At 39.4% G+C, this 19,952-nt stretch overlaps 2 long non-coding RNA genes across 2 annotated transcripts in view; one reads left to right on the top strand and one right to left on the bottom strand.

The window, feature by feature from the left end:
• LOC134790058 (uncharacterized) overlaps positions 1-19,952 on the bottom strand; it is a 444,063-nt gene that overhangs the window by 350,108 nt on the left and 74,003 nt on the right. The gene's annotated exons all lie outside the window — the stretch shown is intronic.
• On the top strand, positions 9,853-12,635 carry LOC134789526 (uncharacterized). Its single transcript, XR_010144087.1, has 2 exons — positions 9,853-9,897; positions 12,467-12,635. It is a non-coding gene; the product is annotated as an uncharacterized LOC134789526 (long non-coding RNA).

Raw genomic sequence — 19,952 nt, forward strand, 5'->3', positions numbered from 1 at the left:
AAACGTGTCTGGATTTGTTTTAACTTTCCCCGTATAAAGTTATGGGTCATCAATTATTCTATTCTGAAACAAAACGCACGTAACGCGTAAGATTGAAAGGCTTAAACATTTCATGCCCTCCCCTCGGATTTGCCCCAGCAATTAAAACGCAGCCGAAGGGTTGCACCGGTTTCGACATTGCAAACACGTCCATTGTTTTAATCTACTACCCTTACAGATATTCAGAGCGCTATGATATTAAGTTTGCCTATTTTACCCTGATCCCTAACTATTTGAACGATTCCTACAATAGGGGATCCACAAATACTGGCGTTATTCAGGAGTTAACATTCCGACACTTGACCGAAATATTAATTTCCTAAACAGGTCGTGCGCATATAACTGTCTAAAACAATAAAGCTACGAGTTTCAGCGATAGGAGCGATACCGATGCCCATTTATCGATATATCACAAAATATAGTATGCGCCCAAGTAACATTTTAGTCCTATAATTTTAGTTTTTATCGCTAAAAGCTTGTATAGACGTCGTATTAAGGTTTCAGAGGTGACCACCTGTCGTATAAAAGCGTTTGGCAAGACCTTTTTGCTCTATAGGCTTATTTATACAGCTAATATGTTCTATAAGCAATTGATGTAAAGGTTATAGGGCCGTTATAGGCGTGTACTATAACAGGTTCAAATATAACCACTATAGAGCAATATTACTGTATAATAGTATTTGGAATCACTTTTATGCAACTAATTTGCGCTATTAAGTAAAGTAAAGTAAATACACTTTATTGCACCACAAAGAAAAAAAAAATACAAAAACAGATTTACAGTGTAAATAAAGGTAGCAACAGGCGGTCTTATCGCTGTAAGCGATCTCTTCCAGACAACCTTGGGGTAGCAGGATATAAAGAATAGAAAACTTTTAAAACAGGTAGTGCACGAAATAAATTACAGGAATAAGAAGATTACACATTCGATCATATACAATTATATAAAAATAAATATGTACCAATAGGTACAGCCAAATAGTTTAATATATATCACATACATATATAAATACATAGAAAAATACAAACAATATATATATATAAATACATAATATATACACAGCGGCACATTAAGGAAGAGATAAGTAATGATTCTTTAGAAGGTTTTTAAAGCTTTGAAGAGTTTTAGCACACCTAATGTCTAACGGCAGACTGTTCCACAGACGAACAGCTCGAAACGTAAAGGAGTCATTATAAAATTTCGTAGAAGAAGGAGGGGGAACAAGTTGATATTTCCGTGAAGGCCTGACGGAGGAGAGATAACTAAAACGTTCTTTAAGGTATGAAGGAGTAGCGGGGTTGAAAAGAATGCTATAGAGAAGAGCTAAGATATCAGAATTACGTCGAAGACGTATAGGGAGCCACTTGAGCTGGGCACGAAAGTTGGAAATATGGTCAAATTTACGCAGGCCAAATATAAATCTGATACAAAGATTTTGAAGGCGTTCAAGTTTACTAAGCTGGTCTTCAGTAAGATCCAGATAACAGGCGTCGGCATAATCTAATATAGGCATAAGAAGCGATTGTGATAGCGCAATTTTGGTGGCGAAAGGCAAAAAATTACGTAGTCGGCGAAGTGCACCCATTGATGCAAACATCCTCCTGCTTACCTCGCTAATCTGAGGGATCCAAGATAAAGTGCAGTCTATTATGATCCCGAGATTTTTTACCTGTTTAGCGAATGGAATGTGGACACCATCAAATGTAATGGAAGGTAGCACAGAAAAATCAATCCTAGGAATAAGTTTAGAGCTACCTACAATTATCGTTTGGGTTTTAGTTGGGTTAACTAAAATTATTATTATTGTGGTGTTGTAGGCCTTTGAGTGTCGCATCGACCAGCATTGATCTATTGTGACGGCCCTTTAAAGTTCATTACTAATGCCCGTTGCATCCAGAAAGTTCCAGATTCTTTGGGCCGTAATGTTCTGTACCTCATAGGGTTGCACTACGTGTCGCCCTAGGTAGGTACTTCTTTTTGACATTAGTGGTCCACAAGAGCAGAGAATGTGCATTGCAGTCTCCTCTGACTCCTGACAGAACCTGCATGTCGCATCTTGTTTCTTCCCAATTTGAAACATATGTTTATTCAACTTACAGTGTCCAGTCAGTATTCTGGTCACCGCGCAGGTTTTGTGCCTTTTGAGTCCTAAAAGCTCCTTAGCAGTTCTGCTGTTGAACCCTTTGATTAGAGCTTTCGAGTGTTCTTGTCCTTTAACGAACTTCCACCACTCGGTTGCTCTCGTTTTTTCTAACTTGCTGAGCAGAGAATATGTATCCCGTTTTGTGATTCCACAGAACGGTTCTGGGCCGACCAGGGGTGTGTCTGCGCCCTTTCTAGCAAGTTCGTCCGCTTCTTCGTTTCCGTTAATGTCGGAGTGCCCTGGTACCCATCTAAGTGTGACCTTGTTGGAGTTAGCCAGTGCATTTAGGTTTGTTTTACAGTTCTGGACTAGTTTTGAGTTTGACTCAAGGGATTCTAGTGCCAGCAGAGCAGCCTGGCTGTCTGAGTTGATGTAGATATGCTGGTGTCTTAGGTTTCTATCCAGGTTGATCTCCGCGCATTTGTTGATGGCGAAGACTTCTGCCTGGAAGATTGAGGCCTGTGTGCCCATGCTGACGCTAGCTCTGAGCTTAGGTCTCTCACCATAGATCCCACATCCTACATCATTGCCTTTTTTGGAACCATCTGTATACCAAACGTGGCTTCCCTCTTCGACGTACATTTGGTTGTTGGTCCATTTGTCTCTAGGAGGTATTTCTACTGTGTACAGTTTGGTGAGATGACATTCGGTGTGCGTGTCATCAGTGGGCATGCTAAGGGTTCTATTTGCAAAGACCCAGGCCTTTAGATTGGCTAATGCCTGAGAGCGCCATTTTGGCCTGTTTAGCGTGCATATTCTGTAGACGCACTGCTTGGCCTCCTTTTGCACCTGCAGGTGGAGTGGTAGGATGTCTAGCAGTGCATCTAGGGCCGCTCCCGGTGTCGAGGATAAGGCGCCTGTTGCTGTTAAACAAGCCGTGCGTTGCAGGCTGTTTAGAGTGTCTATTGCTGTCTTTTGGTTGGTTTTGTTACACCAGACTGCGGAGGCGTAGGTGACAATTGGCCTCACTACCGCTGTGTATAACCACATAGCAATTTTGGGTCTTAAGCCCCATCTTGCTCCTGCCATTCGACAGCATGACCACATGGCCATTTTCGCTTTTTGCATAATGTTTCTCAGGTGAGGGTTCCAAGTTAACTTTTGGTCAAAAGTGACCCCTAGATACTTGACCTCTTCCGAGAACGGTATTATTTGTCCATTAAGTCTTGGTTTTATTAGTTTATCGAGCTTCCGTTTCCTTGTGAATGGTACTATTACAGTCTTGCTCGGATTAATGGACAAGTCATTTTCTCTACACCATTTGAATATTGTGTTTAGAGCTCCTTGCATTAGGTTGGATATGGTGCTGAGGCAAGGGCCTTTGACGATAACTACAAGGTCGTCGGCATATCCTTGTGTGTCAAAGTCTTGGCCTGACATGATTGCAAGAAGTTGGTCCACTGCTAGGGTCCATAATAGTGGGGATAGAACGCCTCCTTGTGGGCACCCTCTAGTGGTATAAAATGCATGCTCTATATTATTCATGGTCAAAGTGGCTACTCTGTTCGAGAGCATGCTATGTACCCATCTGGTGGTGATTTCGTCTACTCCCTTTGATGTCATACCATTGAGTATGGTCTCTGTGGGCGTGTTGTCGAAAGCACCTTCAACATCAAGGAACGCACATAGAGCGGTTTGCTTTTCCTCTAGGGTTTTTTGCACCTTGTCAACCAGGTCAAGTAGGGCAGTCTCCGTAGATTTTCCCTTTTGGTAAGCATGTTGGTTTACGCTTAGTGGTCTCTCCACCAGGTATTTCGCTCTAATGTGCTGATCAATGATTCTTTCCATCGTTTTGAGTAAGAACGATGTTAGACTAATGGGTCTGAAGGATTTAGGCTGTGAATAGTCCTTTTTCCCTGCTTTTGGTATAAATCGTACCTTGACCCTAGTCCATTGATCTGGTATAATTCCCCACGCAAAACTTGCTCGGAATATTCTGACCAGATGCGGGAGGAGGAGGTCCTGTCCTTGCTGTAAAAGCGCTGGAAACACTCCGTCTTCTCCCGCCGATTTAAATGGTTTAAATTTTCCCAAAGCCCATTTAATTTTGTTTGGTCTAAAGATGTTAGTTGCCAAATTCCAGTCTATATTGCGTGCCCTGTGGATTTGATTATTCCTTTGGGCGCATAACTGTGTGTTACTGGTTGTGTACGAACCGGGGAAGTGGGTGCCTCTGAGCAGGTCTAGAGTTTCCTCTTCTGTGTTCGTAAAAGTGCCATCTGGTCTTTTAAGAAGACCGAGGTAGTTGGTTGGTGTCTTGGAGAGTATTTTGTGAATTCGTGCTCCTTTGTGAGTTTGGGCAATCTCTTCACAAAACCTTCTCCAGGACTTCCTTTTTGCCTTCCTGATTTGTTTATTATATTCAGTCAGCGCTCTACCATACCTTTCCCACTCATTCGGTGTGGTAGAGTGATTGAATATGCGACGTGTGGACCTGCGGAGGTTTTCTAGCCTTTTGTTCCACCACGTCGTTGAGTTAGTAGTTTTTGACTCCTTCAAAGGACAATTTTGTTCGTAGGCCTTAAGTATGCCTTCGGATAATAAGTCGACTGTTAGGTTGAGAGAGTCTGGTGTTTTAACATATTTTGGTAAATCCTTTAGACGGTTTTCGAGGTCAGCCTTATAGGCTTCCCATGACGTTTCTTTTGGATTTCTACGCATTAGTGATTCCCTAGCTAGAGAGTCTTTAACACTGAACAAAATATGTCTGTGGTCCGACATTGAGTTTTCGCTACTGACTCGCCAGTCGACTAGGCAGCTTGCCGCCTTTTCAGTAGCAAAGGTTATATCTAATACTTCTTGCCTAGCTCTAGTTACGAAGGTGGGCGTGTTGCCCTTATTCAACAAGTGCAGACAATTGGTAAAGATAAATTGGGATAGTAACTCACCCCTTTTGTTGATTCCAGTGCTCCCCCAGATGGTGTGGTGGGCGTTGGCATCACACCCCACAATAAGTTCCGCCTTTTGTGCCTGAGCGTACTCTAGCACTTTAGTCAGTTCTTCTGTGGGGTCTTGCTTCTCTCCGGGCAGGTAGGCGGAGCAAACTATTACCTTCAGTGCTCCTCTCCCTTTGAGATTGACATAGGCAGCTACGGTGTCTTCACTGCATAGTTCTGCAACAGGCAAGAAGTTAATGTTTTTGTTAAATACGATGCAGGCTCTCGGTTTAGCACCTTTTTCGTCGATTAGTACCTTTCCTGCTCTGTTGAGTCCTGTTACCATGGATTTGTTGTTTATCCATGGTTCTTGTATGAGGGCGATGTCCAGGCCATTTTCGCCGAAGAGTTTCTCTACGACCGCAGTGGCCGCTATGGCGTGGTGTAGATTGGCCTGTAGGAACATCACCCCCCTACCCCTGGTTGCGTCGTTATTTACCACGGCGGTGGGCACTGTTGTGCCCTTGGTGGCCTCCTCCGTTCCCTCTACCCCTTGGACGGTTTTTGCCCCTGTGGCCTCCCCTGTTGGCGAGAAACCGCTGCATCCCCGAGGATCCTGGAGTAGGATTGGAGGTGGAAGGAGCCGCCCGCTTTGGGCCGGAAGGCACCTTTGGGGCGGGTGTTTGGGTTAGGGTGGTGGGTGGGACAGGGATTGCAGGCTGCGGTGTAGGGTTTTGGGTGGGTTGCGTTTCTGGCTGTTGGGTCTTAGGTTGGCCCTTTAGCCGAAACTGGACCTCCCGGAAACCTAGGTTTGCCTTTAGGCCCTTTTTTTGAAGGTTCTCCACCGACACGTCGTCTAGAGACAGGGTTACCATAACCCCGCCCTTTTCGACTTTGGTGTGGAGAATCTTCCATAACTCTGTGTGCAGCCCCTGGTTCTGCGCATAGAGTAGAGATAGCGACTGCTTGACCTTGGAGTCGTCTATCTCAGGAATGAACACCATCCCTATATTAGGCTTAGGAAGCTCATTTTCAGGGATGACCCCGAGGTTGGCTTCCGGCCATGGTTTTAGGGTTGGTGTTATTTCCTCAAGCCAGGCTTTAGATCTTTGGTCACTGCATGTAATGAGTAACCAGCCTGGCTTGTAAGCGTAACCCTTAAACTTTGGTCCCTTGTCCATTTCCAGGGTCGCAATCTTTTGCAGGATGGTATTGCATAGGGACCCCAATTGCGCGACATTCATCGGCTTGGAGTCCTTGATTCCGACCCGGACTTGGCTAAGGACCTCGTTATAGGGTTGTGGAGGTTGGGGTTGGGTTGTAGGGCTCTCACTCACCTTTGGGAACTTGCTAGCGTTACCCTGTGGCGATTTCTCCTCCGAGCGCGGCCGTTTGGCCGATTTCGGCTCGGGTTTGGAGTGTGAGGACCCGAACTTGTACCCCATCTTTTTAAGTTCCGCAAAGCTCTTTGCGGACAGTTGTAGCGCTTCCTCGTGCGCCACTCCTAGTCCTCTAAGAGCTTTGTAGCGGCCCTTCACAGAGCCCGTCAATTTCTTGACGGACTTGCGCATGTCAGGGTTGGGAGCCTCCGTTGGGTTGCTTGGGCAATGAGTATCGCTCCTTTCAACCGTGTCGGCGCTCTCCACTCCCTCCATGGCTTGCTCCGATGTTTGGGCAGAATCTTCCGCACCTACCATCAGGGGCATTAGTTCCTGGCATAGGTCTTCCAGGGTACCTTCAGTTTTTTTATTAGCTTCTTCCATACAAATCCCACGAGAAGCTAGGGAAAAATGTGGTCAGTTGCCAGCAGAGCCCCGCTTGCTGGAACAAGGCAAAATACACCTCGAGGTTGCCCGGTATCGAGGGTCATCGTTAGCGACTGAGCTCCCCCTCAGCCACGCATCTCTCGGCACGATTGGTCCACCTTAGATTGGGGTTTTTTAAAGAGGTTGTCTCCTCTTGGAGTGGAGTAGGAGTTGTGGAGTGAAAGGGAAGTCTAGGGTTTGCATTCCGGGTCCCAAATGTGCGGAAGGGTTATTCCGCACATTCAGGCTCCGGACTGCAAACCCTAGAAGAAGGAAAGTTGAGACGGGAATAAAGAAAGGAAGTGACATTTTGGATCATGGGATTGAAAGATGGAATTCTAGGGTAAGGAAAGGAACACCTGGCGGGTTGGAATGCCACAACATTTGGCGTGGCCCACACCAGGCGGGGCCCTCATACTTCGCTACTAGTGGTCCGGGGTAAGTTGGTAAATATAGCGACGCCCGATCCGACCACTAGCATTGCCCAGGAGGGACGACCCACCCACCAATGAGACCCTGGGTGGGTTCGGCCCTGATCCGCGGCGGCAGATACAGGGACGACGGGGACGTGTATGATGGACTTGAGGTGTTGGCCAATAGCCCAGCGTCGCATACCTGAGCGTACCTACTCCCTCCTCCCCAAACTAAAAGTCCGTAACGCCTACTCCAATCCGAAATGTTACCCAAGTCACGATTTACGGAGTTGATAATCATAGGTAGATCGCTAATGGTGCCTTGAGAGTAAATTTGTAGGTCATCGGCATAAAGGTGGTATGAGGAAGAAAGATTACTAGTAATTGAGTTTATAAAAATAGAAAAAAGAAGAGGAGACATTATTAAGGTTCCCTGCAAGCCACTATAGTTTTGTGTTTTAACAGTGACAAAAAACCCAACTATACAACGATTTTAGGATATAGTGGCTTTAGAGATCACTGTTATAGTACATAATACTTTAGTAGTTTGCGCTATTAAGGTTCCCTGCAAGCCGCTATAGTTTTGTGTTTTAACAGTGACATAAACCCAACTATACAACGATTTTAGGATATAGTGGCTTTAGAGATCACTGCTATAGTACATAATACTTTAGTAGTTTGCGCTATTAAGGTTCCCTGCAAGCCGCTATAGTTTTGTGTTTTAACAGTGACAAAAGCCCAACTATACAACGATTTTAGGATATAGTGGCTTTAGAGATCACTGCTATAGTACATAATACTTTAGTAGTTTGCGCTATTATGGTTCCCTGCAAGCCGCTATAGTTTTGTGATTTAACAGTGACAAAAACCAAACTATACAACGATTTCAGGATATAGTGGCTTTAGAGATCACTGCTATAGTATATAATACTTTAGTAGTTTGCGCTATTAAGGTTCCCTGCAAGCCGCTATAGTTTAGTGTTTTTACAGTGACAAAAACCCAACTATACAACGATTTCAGGATATAGTGGCTTTAGAGATCACTGCTACAGTACATAATACTTTAGTAGTCATATGAACACTATTATAGAACTGTTTTGCTCTATAGTAGCGTTTTTAGGACATATATTTATAGAGTTAATAAGCGCTTTAGTAGTTTTAAATCCCTATTATATCTCATAGCTGTAAACGTCACAATGACTCTTTTATATTACAAAACTGTTGTATAATGGTTTTGTTTTTTCTTTTAAAAGACAACAGCGTTATAGCTGAGTTTTTATGTCTTTTATAAACCGAGTTAGATACATAAAGGTAGAAAACGACTACTTGTAAAAGATAAATTTGATCTGTAATGGCTACTTATATCTTGCTTATATAAGTTCAGGCCTAAGCCACATAATGTGGTTCCGTACAAAATATTTTTATATTAATGAATTGATAAAAAAGACACCAGTGATATTAGTGATTGTAGTTCAGATTTATCATCAGTGATATAATACAAGCATAAAATCGTGATGGTTTAGATATTTATCGACATCCATTATTAGCACATTTTTTTACCAATCACACTGAAAAAGAAAACAACAGTAATGACTAAGTACATCCAAATTTTAAAAAAATCCTATGGTTTTCTAAAGAGTTTGTATGTGCAACTGGGTCACAGCAAAATTCTTTTGGAACCCTAATTTTAATCATGATGGCGGTGAATATTTCGTCGTAAGTTAGCCTATAAAAGCGTCGGATTTACTTCTTGGCTGTAAAGTAGTAACTATGGTGAATATCATAATATTTTATTAAATTATTTTATTAAAAACATAAATAAATAGAGGGGGCATTTAAAATTCCTCATTAACCTAATACTATTCTAACGGTAAAACTTCCGTCCCATATACTTTTTGCACTAAGGACCGAATTATTCGACATCTAAATGACGCATATTAATTAGTGTCCGACCGAAACATGTTTTTTTGCCGAAACCGAAACCGAAACCGAATGTTCGGCTTTGGCTCTAGTTTCGGCCGAAACCGAAACCGAACCTTTTGTAGACTTGTTAAAATCGTTTAAAAAATGTCATAAAACCGCTTTTACACACATACGAGTATTATGGAGCTGTCAACACCCAATGTCCTTGAAATTGATGTTACTTAAGCAGTTTTTTAAGAAAATTACTAGAGTTAGACCAAGATAATTCTGCAATGATTTTGATAACACACGCAGTGCAAATGTTATTTTAAACGTCAAAACTTCTATGAAATTATGACGTATAAATAACATTTGCACTAGTTGCACTGCGTATGCTATCAAAATAATTGCAGAATTTTCTTAGTCTAACTCTATTCATTCACCAGTCAAGCTAACAGGGTCAACCAAAAACGCGAGCGCAGCGAGCGCGAATTTTTTTGTTAAAATATCGCAAGGCCGGGTACCGATCTTCACCTGGGCCTAAAAGTCCGAAGTGCCCCAGTGAGGCGAACATTCATGCGAAGTCAAAGCCGTGCTTCAGGCTTCAGGATGAGTAGTTGAGCACAAACTCCAACCAATGTCCATTGTATTAAAAAGCGCGATATTTCCTTGAGCGCTGGTGGCCTAGCGGTAAGAGCGTGCGACTTTCAATCCGAAGGTCGCAGGTATAAACCCCGGCTCGTACCAATGAGCTTTTTCGGAACTTATAGGTATACGAAATATCATTTGATATTTACTATTTGCTTTCCGGTGAAGGAAAAACATCGTGAGGAAGCCGGACTAGTCCCGATAAGGCCTAGTTTACTCTCTGGGTTCGAAGGTCAGTCTGATGGCAGTGGCTTTCGTAAAAACTAGTGCCTGCGCCAATTCTTGGGATTAGTTGTCAATTGGACCCCAGCCTCCCATGAGCCGTGGCAAAAATTCCGGGATTACGCGAGTAAGATGATGAGTTTTCTTATTATTCCTTTGCCCAGGCCCAGTAACATGCGACAGTGCTATCTCATTGACTCCGATACAATGAGACAGTGTGCGCGTTATAGGTATTAACAGCCTCTTAAGACTGCGTCTATATAGTGGCGCCCTCATTAGTGGAATTGTGTTTTGATAATAAACCAATTAATTACTGTACCTATACATGAATCAGTATATGTAGGTACATATTAATATTGTTGTCCTACTTATTCCCCAACTTTTGGTCTTTGTCACATAGTTAAGTTTCATAGTACGAAGTACCATTTCGTAAGTTTCGGCCCGGCCGAAAGGTTCGGCCGTTTTTTGGCCGAAACCGAAACTACAGCCGAAACATGATTTTTTGGCCGAAACTGGCCGAAACCGAAACCGAAACCGAACCTTCGGTCGGACACTAATATTAATATAAAGTCTTTATTTATCACCATTTTACTTAGTACCGTTTTTGTGAAGAAAACACACAACAAAACCACTCACAACAGTTGATGGAAAACTTGATAGTAAATTGCGTAGTAAAAGAACTATGAATTTTACTATAGTATAAAAAAAGCACTATAATAGAATTTCAAATACTACTATAGTATAAAACAAGCACTATAATGGAATCTCAAATGCTACTATAGTATAAATTAACACTATAATGGCGTTACTGACAACAAATTAGCACAAGAGTCATGCATTACATCACTTTTATAGACCTAAAACGTCACGACTGACACTGCTACAGGTCTACTATATCACTGAATGGCACATAAGATGCGCCATTTCGGCTTTATACAACCTTCTTAGGTCTTCTATAGGACCTTAGGTGGTATTTAGGAAACGTTCTATCGACTACTATAGTACCACAAATTGTTACTCGGGCGGTTACGATGCCGATAATATTGGTGTTGTACGTTAAAAATTACACATGAAAAGGGTTCTAGGTGTTATTAGCAACCGGCTATCATATCAAAGGTGCTATTTGTTTCTTACGGCATGGCGTAAAAACCGGAAATTATCACTTCTGAATAATTATCTTTTGTCACGTCGATGCGTGTAAATTTCCGTATTTTTAACTTAGCAATGCAAGGGTGTTGTCTTGAAACAACAGGTATAAAAGCTAAAAAATAAATGAAAATATTACGATGGAATCGTTGTGTAGATATCCAAGACTTGTGATACTTCTCTGTCACTGTTGGAGTCCAGCAATCTGTTAAGCCTTTTCATGCCCAGCCCGATATTAGATTACGTGTAGGACAGCTTCAATTATGTACCTACATATATGGGCATTCTCATTGGTAGTGGTGCGTGAATATGCAGAATTTGTGGAAGGGATCCTTGAGAATAGTGATAGGTATAAAGTGCTAAGTGTGTCGGAAACTGAATACCATGCAAAGTAAACTGTTTCTAAGGAATGTCATGTGGGCTAATTATCTTTAAAGCGGATGCCGAAGACGTTGCGAAGAAGAAACGTCAACAATTCGAAGCAGTAGCTGAGTAAACCACTGGATAATAATATGATAGATTTGAATAAACTAGGAAACAAAACAGGAATATTTTCTATTTCGTTAAAAATATGAACCCGATTTCATCATTGTTTTATTTCTTAATATTAACGTACATAAATACAGTTTTCCTTTGTATTTATTGTTTAAACATAACAAGGTAAAATTATTCGCATTTATCAAAATATTTAGCAAACCATTGTTTGCTTTATTGGCTCTTGAGTTTTAACATGAAAATACGTTCACTAAAATTTTCCGCCCGACTTCAAGAGAAACGTTTAGGTATTTGAATCATTAATTTCCGAGTTAACGTCGCTATTGGCGCCACCTGCGAGATGATCTCATTAGCTGCGAACTTCAAATTGTCGTCAATTAAAATCACTAATCGAGTTATTTTTGCTAGCTCGTACAACGTTACTATAATTTATGGTGTACTAAACCTTATCTACAGAAATACAAGGTTGGGTTTCGAGTGTTAGATTTGGGATGAAGAACGACCGGTTGAAATATTAATCGCGTAACGCGTTTATATCGAACCCAGTCACGTGGTAAAGCGTAATAATTGCTACGTAGCGTAATAGTTTTAGGGCCGTTATTTGAACGTTTACATTGTTATTTCATTCTGAATATTAACGTTATTGCAGAGTGCAGACATGTGCGTACTTTATAGTAGGCACGTAAATTAATTAGTACAGTACCGGGAAATAATCTTATATTTTAATAATATATATTAATATATAATAATCTTAAAAAAAAGCGCTGGTGGCCTAGGTCGCGGGTTCAAACCCCGGCTCGTACCAATGAGTTTTTCGGAACTTATGTACGAAATATCATTTGATATTTACCAGTCGCTTTTTGGTGAAGGAAAACATCGTGAGGAAACCGGACTAATCCCAATAAGGCCTAGTTTCCCCTCTGGGTTGAAAGATCAGATGGCAGTCGCTTTCGTAAAAACTAGTGCCTACGTCAATTCTTGGGATTAGTGTCAAGCGGACCCCAGGCTCCCATGAGCCGTGGCAAAATGCCGGGATAACGCGAGGAGGAAGAAGAAGATATTAATATATAATAATCTTATATTAGCTTTCGCAATGTTTTTAATACCTACTTTCGGTATGATATCTTGCCGTTGACGGTTATTTTATTGTTTAAAAAGTAAATATTTTATAAAGAGGAAATTTCTGCTTACAAATGTTGTTTTTGATGATACAAAAACCTTGCATTGTCACCCAAGAACTGGTTCAAATTCAAATATTACTTGTAAGATTTAACCTAAAAAAACTTACACACTAGTTATATAAAAATATCATTCTACATTTCTACAAGTTAGTGTCCTGTGTACAGTCACCTTCAATAATATGTTACTCTTCGAAGGCCGCAAAAATATGTGACACGCTCTTATGGCTCTACAAATAAGATCGTGTCAGATATTTTTACAGCCTTCGTTGTGTAACATATTTTTGCAGATGACTGTACTTAACGTTTATTGAACGCAAAGCATCGTATAATATCTATTTGTCAGTTTTTAGAAGAAAATCTATCATAATTTTCGCAACTTCAGTGACTTTCCAGTTAAAACAACATGTTCATTCCATAAACTAAAACCAAAAAATCCGCGCAATCGTCCACAGAATAGTACATATTAAAATAGTTGAAACTGAGGGGTGGCAACACGGCGCTAATGGCCGGGCTCATTACACGGATCTCGGCTGCGGAAAAAACAATTAACAAAGCAAGTGGCGAGGCTACAGCCGAGATGAACAGGTTGCAATTAGCATTTCGAAATTTATTTGTGGCAATGTTTTAATTTAACTAACAGGCAAATTCGAACGTACACTGGAACACGTAGAGTCACGCTCCTTGATTGTTGCGCCATTTAAGACGAAAGTGGAGACGAAATCGCCTTAACGTAGTCCTAATTTTCCTCTCTGGATATTAACATTATTGTAAATATTTTAACACCATTTGTTGTTGTATATCAACCATAGCTATTGATTTTTATCGATTTTTAATTAGGTATTATAAGAGTCAGGAGCACTAAAAAATTTTTACCTACACACATATCATATCATAAACCCTCAATGATGCCTTCAAAATCCGTAATGGCCCACATTACGATAAACTGTTTTGTTACAGCAAATATCTTATCCGTGAAAATGTTGTAATAGCTTCAAAAGCAATTTGATTTGACCTCTATTCTAATATCAGTCGAGATGACGTTTTATTCGAAATCAAATGACAATTTTATTGCGTACAATATTGACAAATCTCGCATGTAAGTTGGTATCGGACGATATGGTAATCGACCCCGACTCTGGTTTGTCTCTGAATTAAAAAAAATGATGCGTACGTGCGTGAAAAAAGTTTTAATTTGCCGCCATTTGACGTACAGTTTATCTTTTAATTAGTTTGTAAGTAAAAAATCAATTGTTTTGTTGTTTTTAAAGTAACTATAACAAAAGTTTCGTGTAAAATGTGCGATAAAGGTATTTCGGAGACGCCATCTCATATCCGCGAGTTCCGCCAGAGAGCAAAGTGCCCCAATATCGGCTGTAATATGAGGTTAGTGAATATATCATATAAAGTTTATAATATGTGTGTAGATAAAGCAGTGTATGTAACTGTACATAATTAGGCATTAAAACACTCGTGTGATACTATTATGAAACTCACTGCGTTCGTTTCATAAACCCACACTCGAGTTTTAATGCCTTTCATTATGTAGCAGTCAGAACAGTAACATAAACCACTATTATGAACTCTGTTTTTTGTGCCTAATGTTTACAATAATCAAAAGTCAAACAGGTGCTAACTCTATGCTTAATATACCTACACCAAATTGTGTAGCAATATTTTCCGTAATGTCAATATCCAGAGAGGAAAATGGGGACTAAGTTTGAACAGCCGCGTCCTCTTTCCTCTTAAGGTTTTAGCTAAATTAGACATTCCATAGTGTAAGTATTGATCAACCAATCAAGCTAGGACCCTAAAGGCTCAACAATCATGGAGCGTGGCTGTACCTGGATTTCCTATAACAGTATAGGTACGGACGTAATCAAGCCGCAACGAACTCAATAATGAGAAAATAAGTGAAATATTTTTACATCAGTGACAACCCAACAAAGTTATTTACATTTTAAATATTATATTGCAATGTTAAAAAATACTCTAGTTATGTGTAAGAAATCCGCAACGCAAGCTTCGTCCGGTGGCTACAAATGCAAATCAGCAACATGCCTCGTCCCGAACATACCAAGGATGATATCCGCAACAGGCTTCGTCATTATAAAATCTAAGTTAAACAATGTAACCGTCAACCAACAATCAAAACCAAACCGTCAATCAATGTAACCTGGCTCAAATGTCCCCATTACGCTGATAATACGTATTATGTATTGTATGTCAAATATGACGTCAGCTGCCTATTTCTAGTCGCTAAGAATAGTAAGAATGTATATAAATATGAAAAAAGAACTAAAGAGGATAGGACCATAACGTTAACATTTAATATTAACGACAGCACCTCACTTAGACGTTCATCAAAACTTTGAGAATGATAAGCCTTTCCACAAGCATTAGTAAACTTTATATTATATACTAATGGGGCTTAATTAACTCCGTATAAAGAGAAAATTGTTTTGCGTTGTTTTGTTATCATTAGCGTTATACAAATACGCTGCGTAATGTTTGCGTTTATTCAATACAATATTTAGACACTGCCCTGATTTAGCTGAATATTATTTAATAAGGTTTTTCTTAAATGTTTGCTTTTCATTCGTAAATTGGGTACGTACCAATTTTAATAACAAAACTTCCGTGAGACACAGACATATTAAATATAAATATACGTGAGTGACCCGTTCTTAATATCTTATATATGGGTAGGTAGTCCAAGGCTCTGAACCGGTTTTTTTTAAACCCGAAATAGCCCAATATTTTTAATTATTTTATGCTCTTTACGTAGAACTGTATCATGTATTTAGGTAACATTTTCGTATTATTAGATTGTCCCATTAAAATGAAATAATTAACCAAAGAACGAAAAAGAACGTTATAATACCGGTATTTTTTGTATGAAGAAAAAACCGGTTCCGAGCCTTGTACGTTGTGTATCTTATTTTATTTAAACAACGCTCCTATGAAACAAGTAGGTATTCAGTTTATCTAGTTTAGATTTTCAATGATGGGTTAATGTTTCTAATGAAATTTAGAATAGAAAGCTTTATTTTGCAAAGACAAATTACGTTGCTTTTAATTTTTTGGCAAAATTGGTTCTCTGTGTTTGCACGCAGAAGGCACATAACGTCTTTGTTTGTGTTTCTTTGTCTGTTGTTGTGTTATGTTTGTATGTCTGTACCTACATGGAATGATACATCATTTAAATATATTTTTAATATATTAGTATAAATCTTTATCGGTCCCAATTTCATAAATGTTTTTGTTTATACTGTAATATATCCAGTTAAATTGCGATTTTACATTTGGTTCGTAAAATCCAAATAAACTAGTTTTTCAACCCAAACATGTGTTTCCAGAGATAGCGAAACGCCCCCGGGCTTACGCACGCACACCCCTGTAATGACCAAGCTCATTAGCACTATCCTTAAAGACCAGGGTAGATATTTCCATCTTGGCTCTCTGTCTAACTTTACCCTCAGTCCTTTACTATAGAGAGATAGCAAGAGATGCTGAGAGCAAGGATTGTGTTAAGGGTGTTGAAGAGTCTTTAGTGTTAGGATAGTTCGCAACAATATGAGTAATAAAAGACGTTCAAGTTCTTAACTGACGTGCTTAAGAGGAAACACAATGATGTATCTTAAGATTCTTGAGCTTTTGAGGTCAAAGCATTTGCAGATCAGTTTACATTTGGAGTAATTCGATGTAAGTATATTTAGTTCCTGAGCTTTTGATACATTATGAACGTAGTGTCATTGACGTCATTGTGCAGTAATGTAATTTGTCTGCGACATATACAGGGTGACCTTAGTCATTGGACAAACCCTGAAATCCCACGTAGGGTTACTTCTCAGAAATGCTCTAACAGTAATATTTTTTTAATTAGAACAAAAGATAAAAAAAATAATTATCAAACAAAAGTTATTTCCAATAATCGACAACAAAAAGAAACATACTGTATTAATCATTGGCAGTGCTTTTGACAATTTGTTTGAAAATGTGCGGCAATGATGACATTTGTCAAAAGTCAGAATCTATTAATGTCAATAAATAAAAAAGATAATTAAAGCGGTCGAAGAAGGTTTCATACACGTTTCATACTATTTATTACCTCAGGAGCTACTAACACATACAGGTTGCTCCAAAGTGAAAAAATCGTAATTTGTTAATTTCTTCGTAACCGCTACACCGATTGTTATGATACTTTGTATACTGGTTCTAAATACCCTAATGCATATGTAGGTACATTTCGGCTTTGTCCAATGGCTAGGGACACCCTGTAAACGTACTAGCGACCCGCCCGGCTTCGCACGGGTTAACAAATTAAACACCTAAACCTTCCTCAAGAATCACTTTATTGATAGGTGAAAATCCGTTCAGTAGTTTTTGAGTTCATCGTGAACATACATACACACAAACAGACAGACGCGGCGGCGGCGGGGGACTTTGTTTTATAAGGTGTAGTGATTATCGAGTCAAGTTGACTACAAAGTTAACATTTTGTAGTCAACTTGACTCGATAATTAATTAAATTGTAAAATAACAAGTAAATTAAATTGGGCTGCATAGCTAGTTAATAAAAAACCAATGTATACCATATATACCTAATGTAAGTACCGAAACTCAAACGATTCTTTATTTATTAGTCGTAAAATGAACTGTAGCAAGATTATGCCTTTTTGCCTTTTGCAGAATTTTTTAACCGCAAGAAAGTAGTTTGTAATTATTACCGTAAAGACAGCTACAAAATAACATAAAATATAGAATAAGTCTTAGCTTAAAATGTTCATAAATAAAAAAAAACCGGGCAAGTGCGAGTCGGACTCGCGCACGAAGGGTTCCGTACATAATGAAAAAAAAAACGGAAAATAATGCAAAAAAAAGGTCACCCATCCAAGTACTGACCACGCCCGACGTTGCTTAACTTTGGTCAAAAATCACGTTTGTTGTATGGGAGCCTCATTTAAATCTTTATTTTATTCTGTTTTTAGTATTTGTTGTCATAGCGGCAACAGAAATACATCATCTGTGAAAATTTCAACTGTCTAGCTATCACGGTTCGTGAGATACAGCCTGGTGACAGACAGACGGACGGACGGACGGACGGACGGACGGACGGACGGACGGACAGCGAAGTCTTAGTAATAGGGTCCCGTTTTACCTTTTGGGTACGGAACCCTAATGAATAATACGAAATATTACAAAAAATATTGGATATAGTTATATTAATTATAAACGTTCAACTTTATGGGGGAGGCTAGTGTCCAGCAGTGGACGTCAGTGGCTGATAGATAAGTAGGTAGTTTCAACGTTAAATAATTGTTACAGTTACAACTAAAATTTATTGTTAAATTGCTAAATTAGGGAACAGCAGGCGAGGTTATTGACTTGAGGTAAAAGTACAAATGGCAATGCCATTATTTTTGAATCGTTCATTAAACGGAATCGCTGGCGGGCAACTCGGATTAATCATCCACTGCAAACTGTTTAAAAATTCAAATTATCTGTTCTACTCGGCTTTCTTGATCAAGACGGAAAACGAGAATTAATATTTAAAACTCGCAGCTAGAACTGTTTTAAAGCTTCGTGTATTCTACGGTCAGGGCTGCGGATGTGGTGCACGAGGGAAGCGTATTGGATATACGTGTTTAGGTTTGATGTTTTGCTAAAACGAGGGAGTAAATAGGAAATAGTTCAAGATAAAAATAATGGATATCTGCAGCGTTCTGTCCAGGATATAAAAAAAAAAACACTGTTAAGTCAGAAATACGAGATTTATGTGGTTTATTTCAGTTGATCATTTTTAAACAAGCTTACTTACATTGCCTAATTTTGTCTAGATTCATTGCATGTATACTCGTGTAAAAACCATGACGGTTCTAGGAAACATGCTATAAGTAAATAGAATTGAAGTTTAATAAAAAATCGCAAAAACTTTGTGAATCTTTCAACCATGCTCTGTACACTTTGCAGCCACGGAGCGTAAGGGATCGAGATTTTCTTTAGTCTAGCATTCACCGTCGTAGAGTAGCTTGAAAGATATAGGTAGTTGTAGACTTGAAAGCTACGCGCCGTCGCCGTATTCTCAATGCTCAATGCCTAAAAGTGATAAACGTTAATTCTTAAACATACGTAAAATAATGATTTTCTCCAAAATTCATCATGAAATATTGCTTTTGTATCTTTACAAACAATCGAGCATTTATTTTGTATGTGTATTTCCCACAGAGTAAATAGATCTTTTTTTAAATACTATACGTTTCTCACACTGTTGTTTTGTAAAATAATAGACAAGCAAGGAACGGATGAGTTCCCGTCGGGAAGCGGATCATCCGCGTCGTAACGAAGCCTTCGGGGCTCGCTTTACGCAAGGAGCAAAACTTACAAACCGAGCTAGGATAAGAAGGGTTTATATACACACCAGTTTCAACGACCCACACGCCTTTTATTCGTAGGAAGACAGGTGCATGAATTGGCACTGTTTGGTGGCTTTGGGAGAAAATCAGAAAATGTAGACTATTTTAGGATAGGGATAAGAACCTTACACATATCGCTACCTTTTGACAATCAACATAAGCGTCAGTGTAGCGAGCTCGCATTCCAGCTGTCGAGAAATTTGTGTCTCAAAATTAAGTATGTTTTGGGACAGAACGGAATTGGTGCATTTCACCAGAATATTGCTTAATGTAACGCGTGTGACTATATTGGCAGCTATGTTTTACCTGATAAAATTCATATGGAATTATTATTACATTAGTTATTCTTTTTTAAACCATTGCATACAAAAGGTACGGTTTACATTGGTTTGGCTTCTAGTAAAGCGGGCTTCAGCCCGGTCGTCGTGAATTGTACATAAATGCTCGCAGTATTGATATTTAATTAGAATTTAAAGCATTCGTTAAACTCTGACAAATTAATGTATTCCATTTAACAAAGCGATTTTCTATTATTGCCAGTACTTTCAAATAGAATAAATAATAAACAAGCAATGGACAGTTATAAGCTAAACCATCTGTTTTAGAAATACAATTTAATATGCTTGTTTTACATAAATATTGTTGAAGAGTAATTTACAAATATTAGT

This window comes from Cydia splendana, chromosome 4 (genome assembly GCF_910591565.1).
Source record: "Cydia splendana chromosome 4, ilCydSple1.2, whole genome shotgun sequence".
Classification (NCBI taxonomy): domain Eukaryota; kingdom Metazoa; phylum Arthropoda; class Insecta; order Lepidoptera; family Tortricidae; genus Cydia; species Cydia splendana.